The sequence below is a fragment of the Cavia porcellus genome, unplaced genomic scaffold (genome assembly GCF_034190915.1).
Source record: "Cavia porcellus strain 051 isolate PalLab524CR breed Dunkin Hartley unplaced genomic scaffold, mCavPor4.1 scaffold_5, whole genome shotgun sequence".
Taxonomy (NCBI): domain Eukaryota; kingdom Metazoa; phylum Chordata; class Mammalia; order Rodentia; family Caviidae; genus Cavia; species Cavia porcellus.
Window position 1 is genome coordinate 86,330,528 of NW_026947488.1, and position 6,737 is coordinate 86,337,264.

Here is a 6,737-nt window from a genome sequence, read left to right on the forward strand (position 1 = left end):
GGAGGGGTCCCCGTGTCATCCTGGACAAGCCCCCAAATGTTGTACCTCCCCCCCAAAAAAAGCCCCCCAAGATGAAAAATGGGGCAAAACAATATCGTTTTTAAAAAAAGCACTTTTATTTTAGCTGGCCCAGCAATACAGTGCAGATGGAATTTGCAAAGCTGTGCAACTGAGTTAGAATTTTGACTGATTTTTATAGTTCATTTATGATTAGCTCATTGATCATTAAGTACATAGCAATGAGAAAAAGAAAGAAGGTGGGCCTTTGTTCTCCTTTCGCTTGAGGTCAGAGGCATCTCACAATGGGTGGTTAGCCAATTCATAGCCCTTGGTCTGCCAATTCCAGGAACATTTGTCTCTCATAAAAGGAACAATAGTTGACATAGCATCATTTGTCTACTTACAAGGGGAACAAAGGTTGACACACCAAACAGGTTACTGGGGTGGGGAGGAACAGACGCATACAGAATAGCATGATGACATGGTCAATTAATCTATAACTGTGTGGTTGGTGCTTGGTTAGTAGGGTAATGAGCTCAGCACAGAATGACAATACTGCTAATAACTATACTTTTAATTAATTGTTTTTGTTAATAACTATCTTTTAACTATTTTAATTTTTCAGCATCTTAGTATAACACATGTATGCTAAATGCATGCTGTCATCTACATGTTCAGGTCTTGTTAAGGATTTTTAAATTTATATATATGAGTGAGATTAGCCATAGTTTTCTTTTCTTTTGCACTGTCTGCTTTGAGTGTCAGGATAGCAACTTTGTAACATGAATTGAGAATTATTCTTTTCTCTTTTACTCTCTGGAAAAGATTGTGTACAATTAATATCAATTCTCAAACATTTGGTCTAGTTCTCCCATAAAATTACTTGGGAATTAAGATTTGAAAAGCATTTTAGAGTTTTTAAATTACAGACTCCATTTTCTTAGCAGTTACTGAGTTATTCTGTCTTAGTTACTTTTTTTGGCTGGGACAAAATACCCAACAACCATAGTTAAAGGAGGAGGTTTTATTCCAGTTCACAGTTTGCAGAGGTTTCAGTCCGAAATTAGTTAGCTCCAAGGCAAGGTGTCGTGGCAGAGAGACATACAAAACAGGAAGCAGGCACAGCAGGCAGCAGCAGCAGGCAAGTCTGACTGTGTGTCATCCAGGTTGCCTTCCTTTTGGGGAGTGCTACCTACACCCAAGGGTGCCCCTTTTATTTCAGCATCATGCACCCTACATCCAGTCAGCTCTGAAAAATCCCACCTATAACCACACATACTTTTGGGTCAACCTTTAGATACAAGCCATAACACATTTGAGCTATCTCTTTCATATTAAGAGGGTAGTTTGTAGGTTTTGAAGAATTGAGCTATTTTATCTAGGTTGTCAGATTTATATGTACAAATTTGTTTTCAGAATTCCCTTATCGATATGAAACTGTTTGCCACTTATCTAAATCTCCCAGCAAGATATTCACAAACATTATGTATATTATCAGTTTTTATTCCTTAATCAAGTTTCTCAGCCATCTGATCGCTCCAGCAGGACTCCAGCAACTCAGGATCTTGCTTAACTTCTTTCTTGTTTTCTAGAAACAGTTCTTGTTTTTCTTTGTCATGGTCTTTACTCTTAATCAGCTGATTTAGTGTGCTGTACTTTTCTATGGTTCAAAAATGTGTTTATAGGTTCGGAGATGTAGCTCAGTGGTAGTGGGTTTGCTTAGATTACATAAGGCCCTGGGTTAATTCCCCAGGGGCCTTAAATTATTTTTTCTGTGAGTGAGTGAAAATACTAACATCTACAGTTTATAGGAGGAGAGGTTTTTTGGCTCATAGTTAAGAAGTTTTAGTTCATGCTCGCTCCGCAAGTTTAAACACAGAAATGGTATGGCAGAAGGGAGTTGGTGGACGAAAGCTGCTCCTCGGAGGTGGACCCTGGTTAGAAGCAGGTCACTGGATGCATGACTTAGAAAGGCAAATCATGATTCTTCCCTCTGGAAACATTTAGGGTCTTCCTTTTGGTTCCAGTTTCTGAAACCTTGTGATAAAGATCAATGGTATACAGCTGTTTTCATCAGTCTTATTGAGAATATGGTAAATTTTTTCACTATGTGACATAAATTCATGTCCTTCTATTCTGCAATATATTTCGTACATTATTTCTTCAATAATAAATTTTAAAAACCTTTTCTGCCTTCTGTTTAAAAATCTACAGTATTTGTAACATGGGAGGTGATTTTCAGAATTATTTTGGGTAACAATATTAATTTGATATTCATATTATCTTTGTATTTGCATTGAAAAAGCATGTAAAAGTTTTGATACTTTTTGCTTAGATTAATATGAATTTCATGCTATTTTGAAGGAGATATTGTTTTAAGATTCTAGCCATGAGATAATGTACAGGGCAATATTTTAAATATAATTGCAAGGAGCCCTTGTCAGTCCCTTCCCCTGCCCGTGGTACTGAGCATTGAATCCAGAGCCTTCACAGCGAGCTACATCCTCAGATCTTATTTTGAGACAGGGTCTTATCACATTGCCTGGGCTGGTCACAGACTCGCAGTCCTCTTGCTTTAACCTCTCGCAATGCTGAGATTATAGGCATATTCCACAATGCATTCAATGATGGTGAGTGTGTTAATCTTTATTCGGGTGGGAGTTCAACTGAGAAATATCCTAAAATGAATTAACTACATACTTACTTTGGAAAGTCAGCTCAGATCCCCTGAAGGAATGAAGGGCTTATTCCCCCACTTCAGGGAGTTCAGCTGGCATAAAAGCACTGTTTCACTCACTATTCAGACTGTGTTGGCTGAAGAGAGAACCATCACTCAAGGTTATGCCCCTTTCCTGGGACAGTCACATCAGATAACTCATCAGTGAACAAAGACTGGGGGGGAACTCTCAGTAATCCAATCAACTGAATGGTGAAATTTACCTTAAAACCTCACTTAGAGTTAGACATTTCCATCAGACTGCAGGACAAGAGAACTCTCCTTTCTGATCAGTTGTGCTTTTGTCCCTTACCCTCCACAGGTCTTGATTCTAAGAGTACTCTAATAGGTCCACTGTCATCTTGACATTCCTCAGGATATTATCACATTTGATAGTGTTTAGTTTCTTTTCTTCTTGCGAAGACAGAAAGTTCAACACCCACAAGTTAAAGGAGGAAAGTTTCATTTTTGGCTCACAGTTTGTAGAGGTTCCAGTCTATAGTCAGCTGGCTCCAAGGCAGAGTGGCATGGCAGAAGGCTATCACAGAGGAAACACAGTTCATGGCACGGCAGACAGAAGGAAGCAAGCAGTAAGCAAGCAGCAGCAGGCCTGCCTTTTCTTTCTCCACTTAACATTCCATCCACCATTTATGTTCAGCATTATGCTAAACCAATTTTATCATATACCCTTAATGCCAAAAATACCCTAGATCCAGTCGCCTCTGAAAAGGCCCACTTATGAGTGCATGAGGCTTCAGTGAGATATCAAGATACAAGCTATAACAGAAAATGTGAAGAGTATCAAACTCTGCATTTGAAATTTCTGTAGAAAATGGTATTGATTAGTTAATTTTTTAAGGTGAAATTTGAGGATTAAATAAAAAGTGCAAAATGAGTTTTTTTTTCTAGTATAGTTTGCTAACATTATTCCAGACTTTGATCTATTGTAGCAAGTTCATTCTAGGATTGTGTCAGAGATAATTGAAATCAAGCATTTAATTCTGACATCTGGAGATCTTAGGAATGGGAATTGTAAGATGGAAAAGAAATGCAGGCACTTTTTGCCTGCATGAACATGAGTATTTAAAAAATATTTTTAATGGACATATAATAGTTACACATATTTATTGGGCTGTATGGTGATTTCATTTACCAAGCCTGTGGATAAGAATTGATGGCCTGAGCCTCAGAAGGGCAGGCCACCTGCAGGGTAAGGACATGGCTACAAAAACAAACAGGAGTTCAAATTCCAGTTCTGCTACTTACTTGCTATAAGACTGAGTAAATCCCCCAATCTTCTGGATTAACAGCCTCCTCTATAAAATATGAGCACCACGGGGACAGCGACTATTTCTGTATTGTTTACTGTTGTGTATCCAGTGCTTAATAAGCCTGGCACTCTAGCTCAAAGAGGCATAACAAATAATTATTGAAGTAATGCATTAAGACAGTAAAAGTATCTGGGGGTGGTGACATATGTCTTTAATGCCAGCCCTGGGGAGGTTGAGGCAGGAGGATTGCTGAGATTTTTTAGGCCAACCTGGGCTATATAGTAAGTGCAAGGTGGGCCTGAGCTACATAGTGAGACTCGTCTCAAGAAAGAGAGAAAGAAAGGAAGAAAGAAAACAGTGGAGCCATGTTAGTCTACCGGATATTAACAGTTTCACAAGATAGTGACCTCAGACAAGATTACTCCAAAATCATAATAAAGGGAAATAAAGTAAAGCCAGCACAGTTTTAGATAAAGCAGACAAAACCGTTTGTCTGTTTTACATATGAAATATTTCCTTTCTTTACAAAAATGAATGGCTGTGATCTGTCTTAGCTTCAGATTTACCCTGCTATTTTAATTCCTATATGTAAGGTTTATTGAGATATATAATCATAGAATTGATCTTTCAAATGGCATTCAAATCCCTGGTTCCAAGGGCCTTACTCAAAACCCAAAATATATGATAGATTTATTCTAACATCCTAAATCTGTCTCCTGTTGCTATAATAAAATACCCAAGACTGGTTATTTAAAAACATAGAGGTTTGTTTTGGATTATGGTCTCATTCTTTCTTTCTTTCATCTTTATGAGAAAGGATTTCCCTATACAGTTCAGGCTGGCCTTGAACTCACTTTGTACCCCAGGTTGACCTCAAACTCACAGCAATCCTTGTGACTCAGCCTCCTGGAAGTATAGGTATATGCAACCATGCCTAGTTTGGCTTATGGTTCTGAAAGCTGGAAGAATGGTTGTGTACAATAAGGGCCTTATGCTGTTACATAACATAGAAAAACAGAAGGATTGAATAGGTACATGTGTAAAGGGAAAAGCACTTATTTTAAAATAATCACTCTTGTAGTATCTATAGTTTCATAACAGTGAAAAGTCACTTTCTTGAGAATTAATCCAGTTTTATGAAAGCAGTATTAGTATTATTCCCAAACCCTGTTAAATTTGCCATTTCTCAATACTGTTACATTGGCCAGAATATTTTAACATGAGTTTTGGATGGGAAAACCTACATTCGAATCATAGCACAACCTTTTACCGTGACATCCCAAGATCTACCACGGTATGTGCTTACTTCAATGAAGAGCAAACAGCCTATTTCACTGAAGCTGCATTTCTCACATTAGCTGAAGCCATAGACAGTGTGAATAGAAAAAATGGTGGAGCAAAACAGTTTCCAGAGTGTTTGTAGATTTCAAATGGACAATTAATTTGTTAACATGCATTAAGGATCTGTTTTGTGCCAGACAACATGCTAGGTTCAGGGCATACTTAGAAGAACAAGATCCAGACCATTCTTAGGGGATTTTAAACTGAAGTACAATTGTAGTAGAAAATTTATGATCCAAATTAAAGCACTAGTATGTACTGAGGCATATAGCACCTGTTAAAAGTTATTATATAATAAGACCCAGCATGGAGAAGGAGCATCCTGAGGGAAAGAGGCATCAGAAAAGCAGAGAAGTGTGGAGAGCAGAATAATGGTTCACCAAAGACCTCCATGTTCTAATCTGTGAAACCTTTTAATGTATTAATTTACGTGGCAAAAGGGACTTAGAAGATGTGATAAAGGATCTTGAGAAAGAAGATTATCCTGGATTCTTTAGTTGGGAGTCAAGAGGAACAAAGAAGGAGATGTGGTGACAGAACAATGATTTGGGCAAGTTGCCTTTGATTATTCCTTAAAATTTGGAGGTAAAAGACTTAGAAAAAAAGTTACCGATTGAGTATTTTTGGCACTCGATGTAAAGTGGGGCAGGAGAGGAGAAAAAGTAGGAAGGAACCTTTAATGAGCGCGGAAGAACTTTATATAGGTGCACCGGCCTTGAGGCAGAAGGAGGAGGCGGAACTACTTTTAGCAGTTTTCGCTGGTGGGAGGAGTTTGGAGGTGGGCAAACCGACACATTAACGGCTGATCTGAAGGAGCATCTGCTTGGGTAGAACAGGAGACAGATTTACAGGGGTTGGAGGCTTGTGTGGTTGTGGCTTCTTGGGATCGCAAAGGACTCGCGCACACGCAAAAAGCGAGTGGGACTTTTATCTTTGGAATGATAACATAGAAGTTACCCTTGGAGAGATGAGCTGTTTCTCTGAGTCCCTTCCAAGTTGGGCGAATGTCATGTTACAGATAGCTAAGCCTCAGGCTAGCAAAACCTGTCAGTTACATCTGCAAATATTTGAAAAGGTGTCAAGAGAAAGCATGAGCTGTGATGCTCGGAGAAGAAAGGGTAAGGTTAAACAAATATTAAGCACACCATAGAGAAGCACATTCTGGTAATTGGTCTAAAATAGTATAAGATTTTTCATGGAAAATTACACCTTACATTTCATTTGTTCATCTACTCAACAAAAAATCCCTTGTGCCGTTAGGATATGGCAAGCATGAGGCACGTGACAGTAAATAAAATAGACAAAGGCACTGCCCTCAATGGAGTTCTAATTTTTTATGGAATGTTGTCAGGTTTACAAATAGCTTTACATGAAAGAATCATTTAACCAGGAAGCGAGCGCTCAGCCGA